General features: G+C 36.3%; 1 pseudogene; it reads right to left on the minus strand.

The window, feature by feature from the left end:
* Positions 1-14,106: 14,106 nt before the first annotated feature.
* On the minus strand, positions 14,107-14,825 carry LOC137959423 (pyrophosphate-energized vacuolar membrane proton pump-like; annotated as a pseudogene).
* Positions 14,826-27,195: the final 12,370 nt, after the last annotated feature.

Raw genomic sequence — 27,195 nt, forward strand, 5'->3', positions numbered from 1 at the left:
TCCCTGGTTTGAGGGCTTATTTATACATCTCTGTTATTTTGGCCTATTGCTACATCCATGATATTTGGTTCAAGCTAGGATCACTGCCATTACCTCCCAACTTGAGGGGGACAAGTAGAAGAAGTACAAGAAAGAGGTATTTTATTTCATATGTTGTGAATAAGTTTAAGTGGCCAAACTATTCAAGAAAGAGGGAGCACAAAAGATGAAACTTGTGCATCTAAGAAGAAATTTTTATATTAGATTATTTCATGGTGTAGAATTTAGGATCTCATGAAAGGAACTTTAGATCAACAAGAAAGAAGAAGAAGAAGAAGAGAGAAGGAGGAGAAGAAGAAGAACGTGGAAGAAGAGAGTTTGGATTAAGGGCGAAGAGGGTTGCGTAAAAAAAAAATGAGGGCTGGACGAATTTGTGGAAAGAGAGAAGAGTGCTTCAATGCACTACCTCTTAGCCAATGCTGGGCTACAACTTGATAAAACAAAAGACATAAAAAGAACACATATTTACACTTCTATGCCATCTTTATGGAAAGTACCATATTTTACACATATGCCACTCCTTTAACGTGTGGGCTTCTTGTCTTGAGCTCGTGGGCTTGAGCCCATCTTCCAACAATCCCCCTCAAGCTAGAGGAGAAAAGACATCATAAATACCGAGTTTGCCACATATAAATGATAAAATTTTAGATGTAACGAGTTTATTGAGAATATCAGCTACTTGCTCTTGAGATGACACATGTTTGAGAAAGATTATTCATGCTTGAAACTTCTCCCGTATAAAATGACAATCCACCTCAATATGTTTAGTTCTTTCATGAAAAACTGGATTTGAAGTGATATGAATGGTTGCTTGATTATCACAATGCAGATTCATGGACCCCATTTTATAAAAACCTAGTTCGGTAAGAAGGGTCCTAATCCATAAAAGTTCACTAACGGTATGGGCCTTAGCTCTGTATTCTGCTTCGGCACTAGATCTTGCAACCACATTTTGCTTCTTACTTTTCCATGTAACCAAGTTTCCCCCAACTAGAGTACAATATCTTGATGTAGATTTTCTATCATCAGGAGATCCAGCCCAATCTACATCTGAGAAGCCTTCTATGTTGAAGTGCCCATGTTTTTTACACAGCAATCCTCTTCCTGGAGCTCCTTTTAGATAACGTAATATTCTCTCTAAAGCCTGCTAGTGGGTAGTTTATGGTTTGGGCATGAATTGACTCACCACACTTACAACATATGATATGTCTGGCCTAGTTACCGTGACATAAATCAGTTTTCCCACGAGTCTTTGATATTTGCCAATGTCAATATCTTCTTCATTTGTGGCACATAATTTTACATTTGTATCCATAGGTGTGTCAACTGGTCTACAAACCTTCATTCTTGTTTCTTCAAGGAGATCCAAGACATATTTCCTTTGAGACAATATTATCCCATGTTTGGATTGAAGAACTTCTATACCCAAAAAATATTTAAGCATACCAAGGTCTTTAGTCTTGAATTCCTGACATATCATCTGTTTCACCTCTTGTATGCTCAAAGCATCATCACCGGTTAAGATAATATCATCCACGTATACGGCCAATAATATTTTCCCTTTGACCGTATCTTTATAATATACGGAATGATCAACTGAGCACCGATGAAAACCAAACCGTAGGAGTGTTTAAGTAAATTTATCAAACCAAGCCTGAGGGGACTGCTTAAGCCCATATAAAGACTTTTTTAACCGGCATACTGACTCCCCCTCAACAACATAACCAGGTGGTTCAACCATATAAATTTCCTCACTGATATCATCATTTAAAAAAGTATTTTTAACATCCAACTGATAGACATGCCATGAGGAGTTAGCAGCAATAGATAAGATGATGTGTACTGAATTCAATTTTGCAACAGGAGAGAAGGTCTCCTCATAATCTATCCCATAGCACTGCATAGAGCCCTTAGCAACCAGTCGAGCTTTAAGATGAGCAACTGATCCGTCCGGATTATGTTTCACCAAAAAAACCCATCGACAACCAACCGATTTTTACCTTTCGGGAGTGATGTTAAGTACCAGGTTCGGTTTTTGTATAAGGTGTGGATTTATTCATCCATAGAAGCCTTCCATCCTGGATGTCTCAGGGCCTCCTATTACGACTACAGAACGGAAATAGAAGAAAGGGATGCAAGAAACTGAAAACACTCCAAAGACAAGCGATGGTGAGACATAAAATTTGAGATAGGATGCGAAGTAGTACAGGAGAGACGTTCTTTTCCTAAAACAATAGGCCGAGTATCAAATTCAGGCCCATACATAGGAGGAGAAGGACTTACCTCTTGTGGATCCGACAACTCCACAGGTGAAGGTAAGGCCGGTGCATCAGGGGATGGATCCACTTCAAGATTGAATGGCACAAGCGGACAAGGAGTAGTAGAAGCACAAGTCCATCCTGGAGGAGCATCATGGGAGGAGTAGAAGGGAGTGTCCTCAAAGAAAGTCACATCCCTAGAGATAAACATCTTTCGAAGGGTAGGATTGTAACGGACATAACCTTTTTGGGTGCGAGAGTATCCCAAAAAAATGCACTTCATAGACCGAGGATCGAGTTTATTTTTATGTGGAGATGTAACATGAACAAAACATGTACATCCAAACACTTTCAAAGGAAGAGAAAAAGGATCTTCACCATTAAATAACACAGAGTAAGGAGTTTTATGATGAAGGACTGATGAAGGTAACCTATTAATGAGAAAGCATGCTGTAAGTATAGCATGAGGCCAATAGAAATAGGGTACCTTCATGGAGTAGAGGAGGCCCCGAGCAACTTCAAGAAGATGACAATTCTTCCTTTCAACAAGACCATTTTGTTGAGGAGTATAGGCACATGATGTTTGATGAATAAGCCCATTACTCACACAAAATGATTTGAAGTCATGAGACATGTATTTCTTAGCATTATCAGATCTAAGGGTTTGAATTTTCTTCCCAAATTGTGTCAAGACCATAGCATGAAAATTTTTAAACAAAGGAAGAATTTCGGAATGCTCTTTAAATAGATATAACCAAGTCACTCGAGTAAAATCATCAACAAAAATGACAAAATATTTAACTTGGGAAATATTTGAGACACATAAAGGGCCCCATACATCCGAATGTATTAGCTCAAATGGAGCAGTACTTGCAGTTGTAAGACGAGGAGAATATGTACTCCTGACACATTTACTTAATTGACAAACATCACAACTGAAATTAGAAAGTCCTTTTAAAGATGGAACCAAAGAACGAAGTGAAGGGGTAGACGGATGGCCAAGTCGGTTGTGCCAAAGTTGGGCCTTAGATGTAGTGGACGATAATGCAGCTAATGGTGGAAGAGTGAAGTAGGACAAACACCCCTTTTCATGGCCGCCACCAATCAGCCGCTGAGTAGTGAGATCCTGAAAGACACAAGAAGACGGAGAGAAAGTGATAGAGCAATTTAATTGTTTGGTCAATTAGCTAACCGAGAGCAAATTAAAAGGAAATTGAGAACAAACAAAATATCTTGAAAGGGAATAGATAAAGTAAGAGAGGAGGAACCTTTGCCAAGGACCTTGGTTTGGGTACCATCAGCAATAGTAAGGAATTTATGAGGATAACAAGGAGATAAGGACTGCAACAAGTGTTTGTTACTTGATAGATGTTTGGAGGCCTCGGAGTCGATGATCCAAGAGGAAGAGGAAAAAGAGGAAGAAGAGGAAGAAAACATACCTGAGGCAATAGTAGTGGCAGCAGTAGATGATGAGGGAATAGATGATTTCATGAAGGACTTCATTTTCTGAAATGCAGCATAATCCTCAGTCATAAGAGTAACATTTTCGGATGATGATTCAGGCTTATCTTCATTTTTCTCAACGTTAACTGAGACTGGGTTAGTTGTGGCCCAATCAGGCTTGCCATGAAGTTTCTAGCATGATGCCACAAGGTGGTTTTGATGGCCACAATAAGTGCAAAGTTGAGGCTCAATACGGATAGAATTCTGACCCATTCTACCACCTCTATTTTTAGCCCCTCTTATAGTTCGTCCCCCTCTCATATTTCTGCCCCGTCCTCAGGATGAGGAAGATGTTCCCGATTGCCAGAGAACATCGCCGTTGGAGCATCAATAGGAGAAGGAGGGGATGGATCCGGTATCCTAAGTAATGTATCACTAATATCATCGAAGGATGGAAGAGTAGAAGAACTTAGAAGTTGAGTTTTGGCCACCTCATGGTATGGTTTAATATTCGATAAGCAAATGGCTGCTGCCAAAACTTCTTTTGTCGCTGAGCTAGTTTCCATTCTTGAAGAAGACCACAAAACCGTGCCAAAAATTCGTGAATATTATCTCCATGTTTCGTATGCAGCATGTTTTGTAATGAAGCAGTGCTCGAGTAAAGCTTGGCACAAGTGTCCCATATGTTCTTAGCGGTTTCCAAGTGGACCACATTGTTGGCCACCTGCTCTTCCATTCTATTAATGAGCCAACTTATCACCATGTTATCATCCTTAACCCACTTGTGAAAGGATGCATCTTCTTCATCAATCGGAGGAGGAAAGTTAACAACGTGGCTCAAGAGGCCACGAGTAATAAGAACCCTCCGAACCGATTGTGACCAGCTCATGTAATTGGAGAGACCTCTAAGTGGAATTGTAGTAATACGGAGTATATCACTCTTATTACTATTGTATCCAATCTCCATGAAGAGGCAAGTAAAATATGGAGGTCAAGGGAAAAAGCCTTCTTCAAAGAACAATTACTCTATGTAATTTGAAGAACCTGTAGACCAAATCAATCACCAACAAAAGAGAACAAGAACCAATTTCTTTCACAAGGGCAAACACCAAATTATCAACAAATTTGTGCCTTTAGAAGGTGACAATAATATCCAGCCATCACTCAACTTCTCTTGTATTCATAAGAACAAAGAGAAGAAAGTAGATGCAACCGATTAGGCCTTAATCCAAACTCCAACACAAATGAGCAATAGACAAAAATTTAGAGAAGATTTAACGACAAACCAAGACACTTGGAAGAGATTTATCTTCAGCTCATGGTAGACTTCAACGTAAGAAAAAATTCAATTGTTGAAGTTAAAAGAAAAAGAACTAAAAAGGGTAAATGGCTGTTGGCATTTAATCAAACATATAATGGGCATCTAACAACATAACACAAACCCATGAAAAACCTAAAGTAGGAGAAGATACAACAACATGTGCTGGAATTCTACCTCAAATGAAATGGATCCAAATTACATAAAGGTAATTGTATTTCACTGATCAATCTTAATAAGATGCAAACAACAAATGATCTTGATAACTCTTGTAATTGATTTACAAGGAGTCAAGATTATAACATCAACTTAGTCATAGAAATAAATTTTTACAACATATAAAGATTTATTTTGACTTGATGTGACTCAAAATTCAAGAAGTAAAGAAAAACAGTAAAAAGGAGTATGTAAATAAGAAAAAGAAACAAAAAAAAACGTAAATAAGAAGATGATGAACTTATCTCTTTATGACCGAACTCCTTTTACAACTTCTTGAACAGATTTCATAATAACTTCATGAAGAGATCCTAAACTCCTTGCTCTGATACCATGTAGAATTTAGGATCTCATGAAAGGAACTTTAGATCAATAAGAAAGAAGAAGAAGAAGAAGAGAGAAGGAGAAGAGAAGAAGAAGAACGTGGAAGAAGAGAGTTCTGATTAAGGCAGAAAAGGGTTGCGTCAAAAAGAAAAATGAGGGATGGACGAATTTGTGGAAAGAGAGGAGAGTACTTCAATGCTCTACCTCTTAGCCAATGCCTTTATTTATTGTTTTACAATACCCTTAGGGCTACAACTTGATAAAACAAAAGACATAAAAGGAACACATATTTACACTTCTATGCCATCTTTATGGAAAGTACCATACTTTACACATATGCCACTCCTTTGACATGTGGGCTTCTTGTCTTGAGCTCGTGGGCTTGAGCCCATATTCTAACACATGGGTTCTTTTGCAAAGTTTATTATTTGGTTCATGTCATATGTGTTATAAGATGGTCGCCATATATATAGCTGCAACTATTATGTCTCTTTGAGGACATTATTATTGAAGAGGAGGTGGCCTCATGTCATCATTTATTTTATTACGTCAAAAAGATAAAAAATATTTGTGGTTGAGAGTCCATGACGGAGGATCTTCATCCCCGTCAAATAGATCAAAATTATTTGTTGTTGGAAGTACATGACGGAGGAACTTCATCCCCATAAAAAAGATCAAAATTATTTGTGGTTGGAAGTCCATGATGGAGGAACTTATTGCTACATCTACGGTATCCACCCCCCACCCCTCCCCCCCTCACCTTTAATGGCTTTGATGACTCCTACCACTTGAGAGTCGTTGTCTTGTGGAGGGACACGGTGGTGGACACTTCAGAGCAATGCCGATAGACACACTACCGATAGAAGACTGAGTGTGCCCTACATCTAGCATTAGGACTGGAGTATGAAGCAATGACTTACCGGATAGGAGTATTTTTACTCTCACTAATGCTACAGGGCCTCATGGAAGGACGCAACAGCGTGAGTGGGAATGTTGGAAGATGAAGGCATATTGGAATATGTGCCATTTTATGTAAAAAATATTCTATACATCATTTGCAACAAGCTGGGAGTTCATGTTGTTCTCTCACCCTCAACTTGAGGGGGAGTGTTGGAAGATAAGCTCAAGCCTACACAACCAAGGAAGGCCCACTTATCTAAGATTATTATAAGATGGGCCACATGACCAAGGAAGGCCCACAAGATGGGTCCAAGCCCATAAGAAGTAGGACCCACAATGATTACCATGAGCTGGCATCCTTATCACATAAGTTGGAAGATCAAGAAGGACTCACAAAAGTATCATATCTTATGGTCACATCAAAGAAGAGTTTTAGTTTGAGTTATGTTTGTCTTTTATCTATATTACGTTATGTAATTATGTTAGGATTGATCTTTAAGTGTTAGAGTTTGGGTGTAATTGGGACATTGGGTAATTTTATTGTAATTGGACTCTACTACCTACCTCTATTATAAATAGAGGTTCACTTACTCTTATTACAACAAGTTATTGATGTCAATGAAGTATTTCACTTTTCCATAAATTCAACAGACATCGAGATCTCTCTTATGCACCTGGGGACTATGTCTGGCTTCATCTTAAACCCTTACGCCAACTCTCTCTTACAGCTTCCAAGCATCATAAACTCTCCCCAAAATTCTATGGTCCATTTCAGATTGTGGATCGTGTCGGTAGCATTGCTTATAGGCTGCAACTTCCCCCGAATGCCAAAATTCATGGTGTTTTCCATGTCTCCCTTTTGAATCCCTTCAAGGGAGACTCACCTATGTTGCATACCCCCTTGCCGCCATTAGAGGATGGTCATGTGCTGCCAACTCCAGCTTTGGTTTTGCAGGAACGACGTGTACATGGTTCGTGGGAGATTTTAGTTCAGTGGTCAGAGGTCGACCATGTTGACGCCTCATGGGAACCGTTGGAAGCCTTCCATGCTGTCTATCCCACCTTCGAGCTTGTGGACAAGCTCTTTCTCTAGGAGGGGGTAATGTTATGGAATCCATAGCCAGTCGAGTGATTAGTAGACGACGTGGGTAAATCATGTAATTTTCTGGTTTAAGCACTTGGTTGGTTTAGTTGTAATTTTCTTTCTTTCAGGGTCCTCGTTATTGGTCTTTCCTTTGTCCTCAAACCCTAGTCTTCTCTTATTTGGTTTAGATGTAATTTCCTTTATTTTTCAGGGCCCTCGTTATTGGCCTTTGCTTTGTACTTGAACCCTAGTCTTCTCCTATAAGGGGGACGTCAGCTTGAATGGAATTAAACATTGATCATTAGTTTAATTCAGAGATCAGATTCTCTCTCTCAAAGAGGTCAAAGGTGCAAGCTTCCTTCGAAAGCTTGATTCTTCTCAGCCATTGGGCGTTCTGAAAATCCCAAGCCTCACTCAAGGATGAATTTTAATCTGGAACCAAAAGGAGATCGTCAGGTGACTTGATCCATGGGAAGGGAGCTTAACACTTGTGACTGCCCTGTAATAGCACTTGGCGTCCACCCATTGTAAAGCTCATAGTTAAAGTAGAGAACTCCCACAAGATGGGACTCAATGTTTGTAACCATTTGATGCCCAATACCTTATCAAATCCTGCCAAAGGTATGACAAAAATTTTTTAATGAAATAAAGTCGTACCAATTGAAAATTTTACCGCTTTTCTGATCCCATAGGTAGGGACTTTCTCCCCATTTGCCACTGAAACCGTGGCTGTTGGGAGTGGATGGATTAGCAGCCGAAGATGCTGAGTCATTGTAAAGCTGAGAAAATTGTGTGTGCTTCCCAAATCCACGAGTCCCACAAGTTCTTGGTCCATGACTCGAGCTCTGACTTGCATAGTTTTGGCAGATTTCTGCCCAGTAATGGCATTTGGAGAAATTTCTGGTGGGTCCTCCTCAATAGGACCATCACTATATTCTGGTTCTTTGGCTTCATCTACTTCTAGCCAGAACAACAGTTTAACTTGGTGGCCTGCCCAGTACGATTAATCATAGTTGTAGCACAGGTTCTTGGACCTCCGTTCTACCATCTCCAAACTCGTTAATTTTCTGATATACTAAGTTGGTGGATTACTAGGGCATGTTTCGGCTGCCAGAGTAGTGATCGGATTATTTCTGGGCAGTGGTAATGCTGGATATGCCACCTGAGGGGAAGTATTTTGCTGCCCTTTCCAATTCTTGGAAGTGTTCCATTCCCCTTACCAAACTGGCCTTTAATGTTGAAGTCGTTTCCGTTGTTCCATGGCTCGAGCTAAATTCATTGACTAAGTCAAGTCTGAAGGTGAGTCAAGTTACACCTCTAACCACAGAGATTCATAGAGGCCTACTGTAAATAAATTGACCTGCTGGTCGACTCGCACCATCCGACCAACTCTAGCCTATTTTTCTTGGAACTATTTTTGATACAATTCCATAGATGCGGTTTGTCTCAACAACACCAAATCTCCCAAGGGGTTGCTGTGGGTGGGATGGCCAAATCTAATTGTGCATAACTCTTTAAATTCCCCCCAATCCAACACTAATCTTTCTAATTCCCTAGATGAAACCATAGTTGTGCTTCCTCTAGCATGTCGAAGGCGGCTAGTCCTACCTTGTCAAAATCAGTAGTCCCTTGATTTGAAAAACATTTCTCACATCTATGCAACCAAATTAACAGGTCGACTGACAAGGTAAATGTAGGAAAATCCAATTTTGTATACCTAGGTATTGTGCCTCCACCCTATGGAGCATGGATAGCAGTGCGTCTGGCAAATAGATCCTCTCTTCGGCTATGCGATTTATTCTCCCCCCTTCGGTCTGGGGTAGTGTGTCTTTTTGCCATGATATCAGACATCATGCTAGAGAGTCGCTGGAGTTGCAAGTTAATGCTAAGAATTTGTTCCAGTTGCTGCCCATAACTGGCCAATCTCTTCCATTGTTTAACCTGTGCATCCTGCACCTCTCTGATTATTCTTCTCAATTTTTCATTGCTGGATATATCCCCCATGTTACCTTGCTTTGATACCAAGTTGTTATGGTCCCTTGCCATGGATCGAGTAACTCGGCGTGGGATGGATGAATCCAGAGTTCGAAGAGAGTTGTTGCTCAAAAGAGCCTCCTTTTGTAGCTATGTTGTTGTTCTTGGTAAAGGGCCGGGAAGCCCTTGCTGCTCTCGGACAGGAGGGGAATGGCCCATTGCTATTCTCGGCTGAGAGGGTTTGGACCCTTCTAGCTGCTGTCTGGGTTAGGAACTTGTTGATTTTCAGAACTTCATGAATTTAGCTCATGGAGAAAAATGGAAAGAAACCCATTGGGAGAAAAATGGAGGTAGAAGGGTTATGGAATTGATTATTCGTTACCCTCCCCCTGAAGCTCTATTTATAGATTATGAAACTACTATATTATAATAATACCCCTGAACATAGGGCTTAGAATTTAGGGTTTTAACCCTAGAACTTTACCTTATTTACATCGATGCCATATCTATGAGATGACCCTTTATTTACCATCCTGCCCTCAATGTATGTGGGCCTATGGGCCTTCTCCTTGATATGTGGGCCTTAAGCTCATCTTCTTCATCTCTTGGTTGCATGGGTCTTCCTTGGTCTTATGGGCTTTGGCCCATCTTCTAATACACTTGGATATGTGAGCCTTCCTTGGTCGTGTGGTCTTGGGCCCTATCTTCCAATAGTCCCCCTCAAGTTGGGGGTGAGAAAACAGCAGGAACTCCCATCTTGCTGCAAATGATCTATCAAACTGTTTTGTATAATATGCCTTCATCTTCCAACACTCCCCCTCACGCTGGTGCTCTCATTCATGAGGCCCAGCTGGTATAATATTAGTGAGAGTAAATCACTCCTAGCCGCTAAGACATTGCTCTGAAGTCTCCACCTCCACCACCGTGTCCCTCCACAGGACAACAACTCTCAAGCGGTAGATTAATATATGATATTAATGGGGGGAAGAAACATAAATATAATAATAAGTTCCTCCGTCATGGACTTCCAACTACAAAAAATTGATATTTTTGATAGGGATGAAGTTCCTCCGTAAAGGACTTCCAACCACAAATAATTTTGATATTTTTTACGGGGATGAAGTTCCTCTGTCATGGACTCCCAACCTCAAAAATTTGATATTTTTGATGGGATGGAGTTCCTCTGTCATGGATTCCCAACCACAAAAAATTGATATTTTTGAAGGGAATGAAGTTCCTCTGTCATGGACTCCCAACCACAAATAAATTTGATATTTTTAATGGGGATGACGTTTCTCCTTCATGGACTCCCGACCACAAAAAATTGATATTTTTGATGGGGATGAAGTTCCTCCGTCATGGACTCCCAACCTAAAAATTTTTATTTTTGACAGGGACATAAATAAATAATGGTATGAGGCGACCTCTTCTTCAATAATAATTTCTCATAAAAAAAGACACAATAGCATAAGCTGAAATGGGCTTGGGCCCATTTAACTTGACCAAAAATAATCCTTGTAAAATAACCCATGAAATAGTCCAATACACTTACCTAGACCAAATAATATGCTGACCAAGGAATCATTAGTCATATTTTCAAAAATAATAATCTAGCCAAAGAAAATATTTACCGAGTCATGCCGAAATCATGGGCATGTGAAAAAAATAAGTGGCTCGATTCAGGTTGACCTGGACATGAGTTGGCCCGGTCTGAGTTGACTCGGTCTGGCTGGTGCAGGAGCAATACCCTTGGGTTCGCGGCTCGCTGGCTCGCTGGCTCGCTGGCTCGACGCGGGCGAGTCGAGTCTGATTAAATTTCCTAACTTATGAAATCTAATTTTCTTACAGTATTTCGTTCTCCCCGATTCTCGACGGAAATAGAGCTCAGCTCTTCAGGAAGAAACTTTCCGGACAGAAACTCCTTAAACCGCAACGGAAAAAGGAAACTCACTCCTTCTGCTGCTCGGCAACGATCCTGGCTTCGTAAACCAATGGCACCGGACAGCTCAAAAAACTAGAAAGGAATGGACAACAACATAATGATGGAAGGAAATCCCGTCAATTTGTCCGAGATAGTTTTGGCTTGCCAGCGGATGGTTGTCGATGATAATTCGGCTGGATCGGTGGCCGACTTCTTCTTCTTCTTCGGCCATGGTGGGTCGTCTTGCATTGCGGCTGAACAAAATGGCAAACTAGAGAGATCTGAGATGTATCATCACAGCCATAGTGATGAACCGGTGATAATTATCCAAAGATAATGCGTCAAAGGAAATAATCCAGTGAAACAGAGAGCAATACCAGTATTTAGAGCTAATTCGGACTAGGTTGATGCGACTCAAGCAGAAAAGTTTTTTTCCGCAAGATGTCATCGTCTTCAGCCTCTCGGCCGAATAGAACTGAAACAACAGACCTTCGGGAGGATATCCAGCGGCGGCAGAGACTCTTCTCGGAAATACGATCATGCACGTATAACTTCCAAAGATAGATGGCTATCAAGTTGACAAAACTTAGAAGCTGTAATCTGTTGTTGACATTGCAATAGAAAGGAAAGCAAGGACTATCAGCTTAGAAGTCTATGAAGGTTTTGGACTATCAGCAGGGACGAGAAATCAGAAACGATCAGACAGTTAGATAAACAGCAACAGAGTGGGATGGACTAAATGGGGACGGAGACGAACGAAAAATAATGACAAGCAAGGATACTGAACTCAAGACTCCAAGGCAGTATGATTTATTCAAAATAAGAAAGAAATAATAATAATAATAATGCAAGAGACTAAGAAATAAAGAAAGAGAAAAAAAAATATTTTCTAACTCTATAGGGAGGAGAATGAAACCTGAAAAACCATAGTTGGAGTCCTAAAAATCAAAGCTCTAATATCATGTTGATTTTCAGGACACCATGAATTTAGCTCTCAAAGAAAAAGGGAGAGAAACCCATTGGGAGAAAACAGGAGGAATAAGGGAAATGTACTTGATTATTCCTTACCCTCCCCCTGAAGCTCTATTTATAGATTTATGAAACTACTATATTACAATAATACCCCTGAACTTAGTGTTTAGGGTTTACGGTTTTAACCCTGGAACTTTAGCTTAATTACATCAATGCCATCTCTATGAGATGACCCTTTATTTACCTTTTTCCATCAATGTATGTGGGCCTATGGGCTTTCTCATTGATTTGTGGGCCTTAAGCTCATCTTCTTCATCTCTTGGTTGCATGGGTCTTATGGGCTTGGGCCCATCTTCTAATACACTTGGATATATGAGCCTTCCTTGGTTGTGTGGGTTTGGGCCCTGTCTTCCAACAGGGCTGAAAAGCCTCTAACTTGGGGCAGTCCACAGATGAGAGGTTAGGAGTTCTTAACCTTGCTGCTCTCTAGTTTAGAGTCTAAAGAACCTCTGGCCTTTGCTGCTCTCGATATAGGGGCTGGAGAGCCTCTATCTTTGCTTGGAAAGAGAGAGAGAGAGAGAGATCCTCTCTCGCTATTGTGCAGTGATTAGAGGCTAAAGGCCTCTTGTTGAGCTTGGAAAAGAGGAAGAAATCCCTCATTTTAAGTGAATAACAAGATAAAATAGAAAATCAAAGAGAGAAGAAAGAAATTCAGATTCAAGAGGGAACCTGGTCCTAGAGCTCGTCAAGGAGACCTCCAAACCCTAGAGCTAATCAAGGAGAACTCTGAGCCCTGTTTAACTTAATTCAAGACTTGCCTTTTCTCATTCTCCTTCCCCTCTAAGTAGGGTTGACACCAACATAGTTTTAGGGTTTAATTTTACAATTCTGCTCCTGCGGCAATTTAACTTAAATAATGCATAAAAACTAATTTAAAAAAATAAATAAATAAAGAAGTTCACCAAGTGACTCATTGCGCCTCCTGTGGATGACTCAGTTAGCTATTGAGTTGTCAACATTTGAAGAAAGAGCTTATCTTCATGCTTGAAGGTAGGGATACGTGCCTAAACGTCACCACATCTCCCCAAGTAGCATATGTGGTATCCGCGTTAACCCTATGTACGACACAAGTGGTGTAAGCGCTGCAATATAACACCCCAGATGGAGAGATTGCGGTATTGAAACCCTACACTGTGGTTCTCCCTGTTGGTAGAAAGTTTCCTCTAAAAAAATAATTTTTTTTAAACCATGAACCTCAGTCACTACTACAAACCACCCGATGGTTAAGCAACCAAACAATAGGGTTGGTCATCCCACAGTTTGAATCTATCACCTGCGCAACTTGGGCAACCGGCTGATTGTTCTTGTCAGAAGTAGACCATGACTTGCCAACCAGGCGTTTCCCATAATCTACTGAACCCATTGTGAGAAGAAACCCACCAATGCGGAAAGTGAAGAAAGTCGAGCTAAAACTAGACACTCCTCTGCCATGAACTTGATGAAGATGTCGAGTGATGGTCCGGATGTGTTAAGCAGGGGCTCGCCTATACTATCACCAAATCGTTCCAGCTTTGAGGAATTCTGAACCCTTTGGGCCTAGAGACCGTGCATGCTCAGAGGCACCAGCTTCTAAGTAATTCTTAGCATTATCCCAAGTTCAGCCAGTGTTAGAAGTAGAGATGGCAACAAGTGCACTAGATTTTTTCCCCATCTGTAAGGTTGCACTGCCCACACCCTTCCTAGTCACGGCGAAGAACGAGTATGGAAGCATTGCACCCACAATCAACCCTATGAAGACTTTAGGTGTCAAAACATCCACAAGGGAAATTTCAGCACGACTCACAAGGTACCAAGGAGAGCAAACGACACCAGGGTGGCTGAACCAATGGCAAACCTCTATCCAACAACAGCAGTAGTGGTTTCATCGACATCAAGGGCATTAGTTCTATCGTGTATCCTATGACTTATGCCAGCCAATTCACCAATACCTCCAGCATTGTTACTAATGGGACCATATGCATCAATGGCCAAACCAAGCGCAATGGTGCGCAACATTCCAAGAGCTTCCACCGCAATGCCATACATGGCTGCAAGGCTAAAGCTGATAAAAATGCTTACAACAATAGTAAAAATGGAAATAATGACAGACTTATATTCCAGAGCAAGCCTAACGTTAACATTTGTTGTAGCACCTATTTGATAGGAACTAGCAACATTGTGAACAGGGCTGCAAGCATTGCTAGTGCAATACCGTTTCCCTAAAGGATCATAGCCAAAGAGGAGCATTTCATCAACTGTGTGAATTGTACACTCCTCTAGATCTGCTTTAGCAGATTCACTAATCAATGATGACCAAGTGACAACATTAGGACGCATATCATCTGAGACCGTCTCTTCTTGTATTTCCCATGCTAATTACCACATTGTGGCCTCTACAGAAACCTTTATAATTGTGATATAGGGGATGACATGCAATTTGCAAGCCCAACTAATCTTACTTCATCATATTTATGAGGATGGTATATGTCGCCAGATCAGTAGGGACATGTAATATTTGCATTTGATTGTAGATATGCATTGGAAAGGGCATATGATGTCCATTCACATTCAGGGACCATTAGTGCCTCATGTTTCCTGGAAACACTTTTCTTGCTGAAAATTCATACAAGGAAAATTTTGAGGTAAGGTAATATTTGTTGAAACCAATTAATTTCTACAACTATAATGACTTGTTAGTGCCTTTTTTCAAAAAACATTGGAAATGAATTTCTAGTAAAAATACATCTCCAAGGACCAATAGTGCCTCATGTTTCCATGTTTAAACACTTTTCAAGATGTAAATTCTTACTAGGAAATTTTTTGTGGTAAGGCAATTTTTGTTGAAACAAATTACTTTCTACAACTAAAAGGCCTTGTTAAGGCATTTTTTTTTGGAAATGTGAGAAAATAATTTTTTTAAAAATACATGTCTAGGCACCATTAGTAGCTCATGTTTCCAGGAAACAATTTTCAAGCTGAAAATGCTGACCAGGAAAAACTTGTCGTAAGACAATTTTTGCTGAAACAAATTACTGTCTACTACTATAACATCTTCTTATTACCTTTTTAAAGAAAATGTAGGAAAAGTATTTCTAGTAAAAGTACGTCTCAATGGATCATTTGTGCCTCATTTTTGCTGGAAACACTTTTCTTGCTTAAAATTCTATTAGGAAAATTTTGTGATTTTAAACAAATTACTTTCTACAACAATAAGGCCTTGTTAGTGTATTTTTTTAGGAAATGCTAGAAAATTATTTCTAGAAAATATACAACTTGAGGAAAATTAGTGCCTCATGTTTCCTGGAAACACTTTTCAAGCTGAAAATTTTTACCAGGAAAATTATATGGTGCGGCAATTTTGTCTAAAACAACTTACCTTCTACAACTACAAGGCCTTATTAGTGAATTTTTTCCGGAAAATAGTGGAAAACTATTTGTAATAAAAAAACATCTCCAGGGATCATATGTTTGTTGGAAACACTTTTCAAGCTGAAAATTCTTTGCAGCAAGATTTTGTGGTAATGCAATTTTTTTCTGAAACATATTACATTATACAACTATAAGTCCTGGTTAGTGCATTTTTTTTCAGGAAACATTGGAAATGTATTTCTTGTAAAAATAAGTCTCCAGGGACCATTATTGCCTCATGTTTCATGGAAACACTTATCAAGAGGAAAATTCTTAGCTGTAAATTTTTGTGATTACTTTTTTACAACTATAACTCCTTCTTAGTGCCCTTTTTTAGAAAATGTTGGAAATATATTTCTTGAGAAATATGTCTCCAGGGACCATTAGGGCCTCATGTTTCTTGGAACTACTTTTCAAGATGTAAATTTTTTCAAGTAAAATTTTGTTGTAAGGCAATCTTTGATGAAGCAAATTACATTCTACAACTATAATGTCATGTTATTGCAACAAATTTCTTTCTACAAATATAAGGCCTTGTTAGTGCATTTTTTTTTTGAAAAACTTTGGAGAAGTATTTCTATTAAAAAACGTGTCCAGGGACCATTAATGCCTTATGTTTGGTGGAAATACTTTTCTAGTTGAAAAACTCTTACTTGGAAGATTTTGTGTTGAGGCATTTTTTGTTGAAACATATGACTTTATACAACTATAACAACTTGTTAGTGCATTCTTTTTAGGAAAAGTTGGAAAAGTATTTCAAGTAAAAATGCGTCTCCAGGGACGATTAATTCCTCTTGTTTCTTGGAAACACTTTTTTTAGCTGAAAAATTCTTTGCAAGAAAATTTTGCGATGAGCCAATTTTTGCTGAAAAAATTTAATTTTTAAAACTATAAGGTTTTTTTAGTGCCTTTTTTCAATAAACTTTGGAACACTATTTCTAGAAAAAATAAGTCTCTAGGGACCATCAATGCCTCAAGTTTCCTAGAAACACTTTTCAAGCAGAAATTTCTTACTAGAAAATTTTTTTTAGTGGCAATTTTTGGTGAAACAAAGTACTTTCTACAACTATAAGGCCCTGTTAGTGATTTTTTTAAGAAAATGTTGGAAAAGTATTTCTTGTAAAAATATGTCTCCAGGGAAAATTAGTGGCTGATGTTTCCTAAAAACACTTTTTCTAGTTGAAAATTCATACCAGGAAATTTTTGTGATAAGACACATTTTGTTGAAACAAATTACTTTCTACCACCATAAGGCCTTGTTAGTGCATTTTTTTCAGGAAATGTAGGGAAATTATTTATAGTAAAAGTACATCTCCACAGACCATTAGTGCCTCATGTTTCCTTGAAACACTTTTCTTACTGAAAATTCTTACCAGGAATTTTTGTGGTAAGGCAATTTTTTGTAGAACAAATTACTTTCTACAACTATAAGGCCAAGTTATTGCAATTTTCTAGAAACATTGGAAAAGTGTTTGGGGTAAATATACTTGTCCAGAGACCATTAGTGCTTCATGTTTCCTGGAAACACTTTTCTAGGTGAAAATTCATACCAGAAAAATTTATGGTAAGGCGATTTGTCCTGAAACAAATTACTTTATACAAACATATGGCCATGTTAGTGCATTTTTTCAAGAAAAGTTGGAAAAATATTTCTAGTAAAGATACGTCTCCAGGGACCATTAGTGCCTCATGTTTCCTGGAAACATTTTTCCAGTTGAAGATTCTAACTGGAAAATTTTGTTGGAAGGATATATTTGCTGAAACAAATTACTTTATAAGGCCTAGTGCCTTTTTCCAGGAAACTTTTCTAGTATAAATATGTCTGTAGGGACCACAAAATGCCACATGTTTCCTAGAAACTCTTTTCTATTTCAAAATTCTTACGAGGAAGTTTTTGTGGTGAGGCAATTTTTGCTGAAATAAATTACTTTCAACAACTATAAGGCCTTGTTACTGCCTTTTTTCTTGAAACAATGACAAATATTTATGGTAAAAATACATCTCCTGGGACCATTAGTGCCTCATGTTTCCCTGAAACACTTTTGTAGCTAAAAACTCATACAAGGAACATTTTGTGGTATGACTATATTTCCTAAAAAGAATTATTTTCTACAACTATGGGCATTTTTAGTTCCTTCGAAAAATCATTGGAAAAATACTTTTAGTAAAAGTACATCTCTAGGGACCATTAGTGCCTGATGTTTCTTGGAAACACTTTTCAAGCAGATAATCCTTACCAAGAAAAAATTGTGGAGAGGCAATTTTTGCTAAAATAAATTACTTTCTACATTTATAAGGCCATGTTTGTGCATTTTTTTAGGAAACGTTGCAATAGTATTTGAAGGTAAAAAATGTCTCCAGGGCCCATTAGTGCCTCTTGTTTCTTGGAAACACTTTTCTAGCTTAAAATGTTTACCAAAAAAATTTCGAAGTAAGGAATTTTTGTTGAAACAGATTTCTTTCTACAAATGTAAGCCCTTGTTAGTCCATTTGTGTTTGGAAACGTTGGCAAAATATTTCTAGTAAAAATATTTTTCTAGAGACAATTTGTGCCTCATCTTTCCTGGAAACACTTTTCCAGTTGGAAATTCTAACAAGGAAAATTTTGTGGTAAGGTAATTTTTGTCGAAACAAATTACTTTCTACAACTTTAAGGCCTTGTTGCTGCACTTTTTCAGGAAATGTTGGAAAAGTGTTTTTAGTTAAATAAATGCCTCCCAATACGATTAGTGTCTCATGTTCTTGGAAACCCTTTTCCAGATGGAAATTCATACCAGGATAATTTTGTGGTAGGTCAATTTTTGTTGAAGCAAAGGCCTTGTAAGTGCATTTTTTTTATAAAATGTAGGAAAGTATTTCTAGTTAAAATACATCTTCAGGGACCATTAGTGCTTCGTGTTTCCTTGAAAAACTTTTCTTGCTAAAATTTTTGCCTAGAAAATTTAGAGGTAAGGCAATTTTTGCTGAAAGAAATTACTTTCTATACCTATCAGGCCTTGTTGTAGTAATAATACGTCTCAAGAGACCATTGGTGCTTCATGTTTCTAGGAAACACTTTTCTAGCTGAAAATTCATACAAAAACATTTTGTAGTAAGGCAATTTTTGCTTAAACTAATTACTTTATACAACCATAAGAGCTTGTTAGTGCATTTAATCAGGAAATGTAGGAAAAGTATCTCTAGTAAAAATACATCTCCGGGGACCATTAGTGCCTCATGTTTCATAGAAACACTTTTCTAGCTGAAAATTTTGTGGAGAGGCAATTGTTTCTTAAACAAATTCCTTTCTACAACAAAAAGACCTAGTTTGATAATTTTTTCATGAAATGTTGGAAAAGTATTTCTTTTAAAAACACGTGTTCATAGACCATTAGTGCCTCATGTTTCCCAAAAATACTTTTCTAGCTAAAAATGTTTACCAGGAAAAATATGTGGTAAGGCATTTTGCTGAAACAAATTACTTTCTACAACTATAAGACCTTGTTAGTGCATTTTTTGGGAAAAGTTGGAAAAGTATTTTTAGTCAAAATACTTCTCTAGAGACCTTTAGTGCCTCATATTTCTGGGGAACACTTTTCTAGCTGAAAATTCTTACCAGGAAAATTTTGTCGTAAACTGATATTTGCTGAAACAAAACGCCTTGTTTTTCAGGAAACTTTGAAAATGTCTTTCTAGTAAAAATACTTCTGTAGGGACCATAAAGTGCCACATGTTTCCTGGAAACAGTGTTCTCTTTTAAAATTTTTATAAGGAAAGTTTCGTTGTGACGCAATTTTTACTAAAACAAATTACTTTCCACAACTATAAGTCCTTGTTAGAGCATTTTTTCTTGAAACATTGACAAAATATTTTTGTTAAAAATACGTTTTCAGGGACCATTAGAGCCCCTTATTACATGGAAACATTTTTCAAGCAAAAAAATCTTTCCAAGAAAATTTTGTGTAGAGGTAATTTTTTTGGAAACAAATTCCTTTCTACAGCACTAAGACCTTGTTAGTGCCTTTTTCATGAAATGTTGGTAAAGTATTTCTTTTAAAAATATGTGTCCAGGGAGCATTAGTGCCTTAGGTGTCCCAGAAACACTTTTCAAGCTGAAAATGTTTACTAGAAAAATTTTGTGGTAAGACATTTTTACTGAAACAATTTACTTTCTACAACTATAAAGACCTTGTTAGTGTATTTTTCTCGGAAACGTTGGAAAATTATTTCTGGTAAAAATTCTTCTCTAGAGACCCTTTGTGCTTCATCATTCCCTGAAATAGTTTTCAAACAAAAAATTCTTACTAAATTTTTTTTGTAGTAAGGCATTTTTTTGTAGAAAAAAAATCACTTTCTTCAACTTTAAAGCCTTGTTGGGAAAATTTTATAGGAAATGTTGGAGAAGTATTTGTGGTAAAAATATACCTCGAGAGACAATTTCTGCCTCATATTTTATGGATACACTTTTCTAGCTGAAAATTGTCACAGGGAAAATTTTGTGGTAAGGCAATATTTTCTGAAAATAATTACTTTCTACAACCATTAGGCCTTCTTAGAGAACATTTTTAAGAAATGTAGGAAAATTATTTCTAGTATAAACACGTCTCCAAAAACCATTAGTGCCTCATGTTTTCTTGAAACACATTTCTTACTGAAGATTCTTACCAAGAAATTTTTTTTGGTAAGATAATTTTTGCTAAAACAAATTACTTTCTACAACTATAAGACCTCGTTAGTGCCTTTTTGAGGAAAAGTTTGAAATGTATTACTAGTAAAAATATATCTCCAAGGACCAATAGTGCCTAATGTTTCCTTGAACCACTTTCCAAGATGTAAATTCTTACCAATAAAATTTTGTGGTAAGACAAATTATAATGAAAAATATTACTTTCTACAACTATAAGGCCTTGTGAACCCATTTTTCTGGAAACGTTGGAAAAGTATTTTTAGTAAAAATATGTCTCTAGGGACCTTTAGTGGCTCTTGTTTTCTGGAAACACTTTTTAAGCTAAAAATTCTTCTAAGAAATTTTTTTTTTTTTGGAAAGCAATTTTTGGTGTAACTAGTTACTTTCTACAACTTTCTAGCCTTGTTTGTGCCTTTTATGAAGAAACTTTGGAAAAAATATTTCTAGTAAAAATACGTCTGCAAGAACCATTACTGCTGCATGTTTCTTGGAAACACGTTTCTTTATGAAAATTCTTACTTGGAAAATTTTGTGGTGAGGCAGTTTTTGTTGAAACAATTTACTTGCCACAACTCTAAGGGCTTGTTAGTACCCTTGTTTTGGAAGTATTTCAAGTAAAAATACATCTTCAAGGACCATTAGTGGCTAATGTTTCCTGTAAAGACTTTTCTAGCTTAAAACTCGTACAAGGAAAATATTGAGGTAATAATTTTTGTTGAACAAATAACTTTATACAACTATAAGGCCTTGTTAGGGCCATTTTTTAGGAAAGCTTCGAAAAGTATTTGTCATAAAAATATGTCTCTTGGGACCATTAGTGACTCATGTTCCCTTGAAACACTTTTCAAGTAGAAAATTCATACCAGGAAATTTTTCTAGAGAGGCAATTTGTCTAGAAAATAATCACTTTCTACAACAATAAGGCATTGTTAGAGGCATTTTTCCAGAAACATTGGAAAAGTATTTCTAATAAAAATACTTCACATGAGACTATTTGTGCCTTATGTTTCTAGGAAACACTTAGAAGCAAAAAAATCACACTAGGAAAACTTTATGGTAAGGCAAATTTTGTAAACAAATTATTTTTACCAACTTTAAGGCCTTGCTGGTGCATTTGTTAAGGAAGCGTTAAAAAAGTATTTGTAGTTAAAATTCATCTCCAGAGACCATTAGTACCACATTTTTCCTAGAAATACTTTTTAAGCTACCAGAAATTTTTTGTTGTAGAACAATTTTTGTTGAAACAATTTACTTTATACAACTATAAGGCCTTGTTAGTGCATTTCTTCAAGAAACATAGGGAAAATTTTTTGAGTAAAAATACCTCTCCAGGAACCATTAGTGCCTCATGTTTCCTAAAAACACTTGTCTTACTGAAAATTCTTACAAGGAAAATTTTGAGGTAAGGCAATATTTGCTGAAACCATTTACTTTCTACAACTATAACGCCTTGTTAGTGCCTTTTTTCAAGAAACATTGGAAATGTATTTCTAGTAAAAATACATCTCCAGGGACAATTAGTGTCTCATGTTTCCTTCAACCACTTTTCAAGATGTAAATTCTTGCTAGGAAAATTTTTGTGGTAAGGCAATTTTTGTTGAAACAAATTAATTTCTACAGCTAAATTGCCTTGTTAAAGCATTTATATGGAAACGTGATAAAATTATTTCTTGAAAAAATACATGTCTAGGCACCATTAGTGGATCATGTTTCTAGGAAACAATTTTCAAGCTAAAAATGCTTACCACGAAAAAACTTGTGGGAAGATATGTTTTGCTGAAAAAAATTACTTTCTACAACTATAAGGCCTTGTTAATGATTTTTTAAAGGAAATGTTGGAAAAGTATTTTTAGTTAAAATACGTCTCAAGGGAGAAACACTTTTCTTGCTTAAATTTCTACTAGGAAAATTTTGTGATATGATAATTTTTTTTATTGAAACAAACTACTTTCTACAACTATAAGGCTTTGTTAGTGTATTTTTTAGGAAACGTTGGAAAAGTCTTTCTAGGAAAAATAAGTCTCCAGGGATAACTAGTGCCTCATGTTTCTTGGAAATACTTTTCTAGCAGAAAACTCTTACATGAAAACTTATGTGTGCGGCAATTTATCTAAAACAAATTACTTTCTATAACTAATAGGCCTTGTTAGTGGATTTTTTCACGAAAATAGTGAAAAAATATTTCTAGTAAAAATACGTCTCCTAGGATCATATGTTTGTTGGAAACACTTTTCAAGCTGCAAATTCTTACCTGCAAAATTTTGTGGTAATGCAATTTTCGCAGAAACATATTACATTAAACAACTACAAGGCATTATTAGTGCATTTTTTCAGGAAACGTTGGAAAAGTATTTCTAGTAAAAATACGTCTCCAGGACCTTTAATGCCTCATGTTTTATAGAAACACTTTTCAAGAGGAAAATTCTTAGTTGGAAAATTTTGTGGTGAGGCAATTTTTGTTGAAATAAATTACTTTCTACAACTATATCTCCTTCTTAATTCCTTTTTTAGGAAACGTTGGAAATGTATTTCAAGAAAAATACGTCTCCAAGGACCATGAGCGCCTCATATCTCTTGGAACCACTTTTCAAGATGTAATTTTTTTATAGGAAAATTACATTCTACAACTATAAGGTCTTCTTATTGTAACAAATTTCATTCTACAACTATAAGACCTTGTTAGAGTATTTTTTTAGGAAAACCTTGGAAAATTATTTCTTGTAAAAATACGTCTTGAGAGACATTTAATGCCTTATGTTTGGTGGAAACACTTTTCAAGCTGAAAACTCTTACCAGGAAAATTTGGTGGTGAGGCAATTTTTGCTGGAACATATTACTTTATACAACTATAACGACTTATTAGTGCTTTCTTCAGGAAATGTTGGAAAAGTATTTCTAGTAAAAATGCATCTCCAGGGACCAATAATGCCACATGTTTCAGGAAAACACTTTTTTGGTTGAAAATTCTTTGCAAGAAAATTTTGTGGTGTGTCATTTTTTGCTAAAACAATTTCCTTTCTACAACATAAGGACTTTTAGAGCCTCTTTTCAATTAACATGGCAAAAATATTTCTAGAAAAAAATAGAAGTCTCTAGGGACTATTTGTGCCTCAAGTTTCCTTAACACACTTTCCAAGATGTAAATTGTCATCAGGAAAATTTTGTGGTAAGGCAATTTTTAATGAAAAAAATTACTTTCAACAACTATAAGGCCTTGTTATTGTATTTTTCTGGAAATGTTGGAAAATTTTTTTTAGTAAAAATACATCTCTAGGGACCATTAGTCGCTGACGTTTCCTGGAAACACTTTACAAGCGAAAAATTCTTACGAGGATTTTTTTTTTTTGGAAAGCAATTTTTGGTGTAACAAATTAATTTCTACAACTATTTGGCCTTGTTTGTGCCTTTTGTAAAGATAATTTGGAAAAAAAATTCTTGACAAAATACATCTATAGGGACCATTAGTGCCTCATGTTTCTAGTAAACACTTTTCTATTTTAAAATTCTTACTTAGAAAATTTTGTGGTGAGCCATTTTTTGCTGAAACAATTTACTTGCCACACTCTAAGGTGTTGTTAGTACATTTTTTTTGAACCATTAGCAAAGTATTTAAAGTATATATGCATCTTCATGGACCATTAGCACCTCATGTTTCATGGAAACACTTTTATTTTTTGAAATTCTTACATGGAAAATTTTGAGGCAACGTAATTTTTGCTAGAAAAAATAACTTTCTACAAGTATAAGGCCTTGTTAGTGCCATTTTTTAGGAAAGGTTCAACCAATATTTTTCTAGTAAAAATACATCTCCAAGGGCCAATAGTGCCTCGTGTTCCCTTGAATCACTTTTCAAGAAGAAAATTCTTACAAGGAAATTTTTCTGGAAAGGCAATCTGTTTTGGAAACAAATTATTTTCTACAACTATAAGGCATTGTTAGTGGCATTTTTCCAGGAAACATTGGAAAAATATTTCTAATAAAAATACATCACATGACACTATTTGTGCCTCGTTTTTCCTGGAAACATGCAAAAAAATCATTTTAGGAAAATTTTATGGTAATTGATTTTTTTAATACAACTATAAGGCCTTGCTCGTGCATTTGATACAGAAATGTTGCAAAAGTTTTTGTAGTAAAAATACATCTCCAGAGACCACTAGTGCCTCATGTTTCCTAGAAACACTTTTTAAGGCACCAAGAAAATTTTGTGGCAGTGCAATTTTCATTGAAACAAAATACTTTGTACAGCAATAAGGCCTTTTTAGTGCATTTCTTCAGGAAAAGTAGGAAAAATATTTATAGTAAAAATACCACTCTAGGAACCATTAGTGCCTCATGTTTCCTAAAAATACTTTTCTTGCTGAAAATTCTTACAAGGAATATTTTTATGTAAGGCAATATTTGCTGACACCAATTACTTTCTACAACTATAACACCTTGTTAGTGCCTTTTTTCAAGAACCATTGGAAATGTATTTCTGGTAAAAATGCATCTCCAAAGCCCATTAGTGCATCATATTTCCTTGAACCACTTTTCAAGATGTAAATTCTTACCAAGAAAATTTTGTGGTAAGGCAATTTTTGTTGAAACAAATTACCTTCTAAAACTAAAAGACCTCCTTAAAGCCTTTTGAAAAATGTTGGACTAGTATTTATTATAAAAATATGTCTCGAGGGACCATTAGTTCCTCATGTATCTTTGAAACACTTTCCAAGCAGAAAATCCTTACCAAGAAAATTTTGTGGAGAGACAATTTTTGATAAAACAAATTACTTTCTACAACTATAATGCCATGTTAGTGCATTTTTTTAGGAATTGTTGCAATAGTATTTCTAGTTAAAAAATGTCTCTAGTGGCCATTAGTACCTCATGTTTCTTGGAAACACTTTTCTAGATTAAAATTTTTACTAGGAAAATTTTGAAGTAAGACATTTTTGCTGAAACAAATTACTTTCTACAACTATAAGACCATGTTAGTGCATTTTTTTAGCAAATATTGGTGAAGTAATTCTTGTAAAAATATTTCTCTAGTGATGATTTGTGCGTCATCTTTCCCAAAAACACATTTTCTATAAAAAACTCTTACAAGAAAAATTTTGTGGTATGGTAATTTTTGCCGAAACAAGTTACTTTCTACAACTTTAAGGCCTTGTTGGTGCACTTTTTCAGGAAATGTTGGAAAAATATTTTTAGTTAAAATATTCCTCTAGCGACCATTACAACCTCATGTTTCCTGGAAACACTTTTCTAATTGAAAATTCATAAAAGGATAATTTTATGGTACGTCATTTTTTGTTGAAACAAATTACTTTGAACAACCTTACGGCCTTGTTAATGCATTTTTTTAAGAAACATAGGAAAATTATTTCTAGTTAAAATACATCTTCAGGGACCATTAGTGCTTTGTGTTTCCTTGAAAAACATTTCTTGCTAAAAATTCTTGCCAGAAAAATTTAGAAGTAAGGCGTTTTTTGCTGAAAGAAATTACTTTCTATACCTATCAGGCCTAGTTGTTGCATTTTTTTCAAGAAACATTGGAAAAATACTTGTAGTAAAATATGACTCAAGAGACCTTTAGTGCTACATGTTTCCTGGAAATACTTTTTTAGCTGATAATTCATACCTAAACATTTTGTGGTAAGGTAATTTTTTCTGAAACTAAATACTTTATACAATCGTAAGGCCTTGTTAGTGAATTTATTCAGGAAATGTTGGAAAAGTATTTATAGTGGAAATAAGTCTCCAGGGACCATCAATGCCTCATGTTTCATGGAAACACTTTTCTAGCTGAAAATTCTTACCTGGAAAATTTTGTGGTAAGATAATATTTGCTTAAACAAATTACTTTCTATTGCAATAAGGCTTTGTTAGTGCCTTTTTTTAGGAAACTTTGGAAAATTATTTCTAGTAAAATACATCTACAGGGACCATAAAGTGCCTCCTGTTCTTAGAAACATTGTTCTATTTGAAAATTCTTATGAGGAAAGTTTTTGTGGTGACAAATTTTTTATTGAAACAAATTACTTTTCACAACTATAAGGCCTTGTTAGTGCCTTTTTTCTTGAAATGTTGGCAAAGTATTTCTGGTAAAAATATGTCTTTAGGGACCATTAGGGCCTCATGTTTCCTGGAAACACTTTACTATCTAAAACTCTTAGCATAAATTTTTTGTTGTATAGCAATTTTTTGCTGAAAAAAGTTATTGTACACCTTTAAGGCCTTTTTAGTGCCTCTTTTAGGAAATGACGGAAAAATATTTCTAGTAAAAATCTGTCTCCAAGGACCATTAGTGCCTCTTGTTTCTTGCAAATACTTTTCAAGCAGAACTTTTTGCGAAGTGGTAATTTTTTATAATTCCTTTATACAACAATGAATTAAGACCTTTTTTATGCATTTTTCATGAAATGTAAGAAAATAATTTCTTTTAAAAATATGTGTCCATGGACCATTAGTAACTCACATTTCCCAAAAACACTTTTCTAGCTACAAATGTTTACTAGGAAAATTTTTGGTAAGTCATTTTGGCTGAAGCATTTTACTTTCTACAAATATAACACCTTGTTAGTGCATTTTTTCTAAAAACGTTGGAAAAGTATTTTTAGTCAAAATACTTCTCTAGAGACCTTTACTACC

Source organism: Aristolochia californica, unplaced genomic scaffold (genome assembly GCF_029961685.1).
Source record: "Aristolochia californica isolate CCGP_79_NKW_82.1479 unplaced genomic scaffold, dmAriCali1.0.hap1 SCAF_3, whole genome shotgun sequence".
NCBI lineage: Eukaryota > Viridiplantae > Streptophyta > Magnoliopsida > Piperales > Aristolochiaceae > Aristolochia > Aristolochia californica.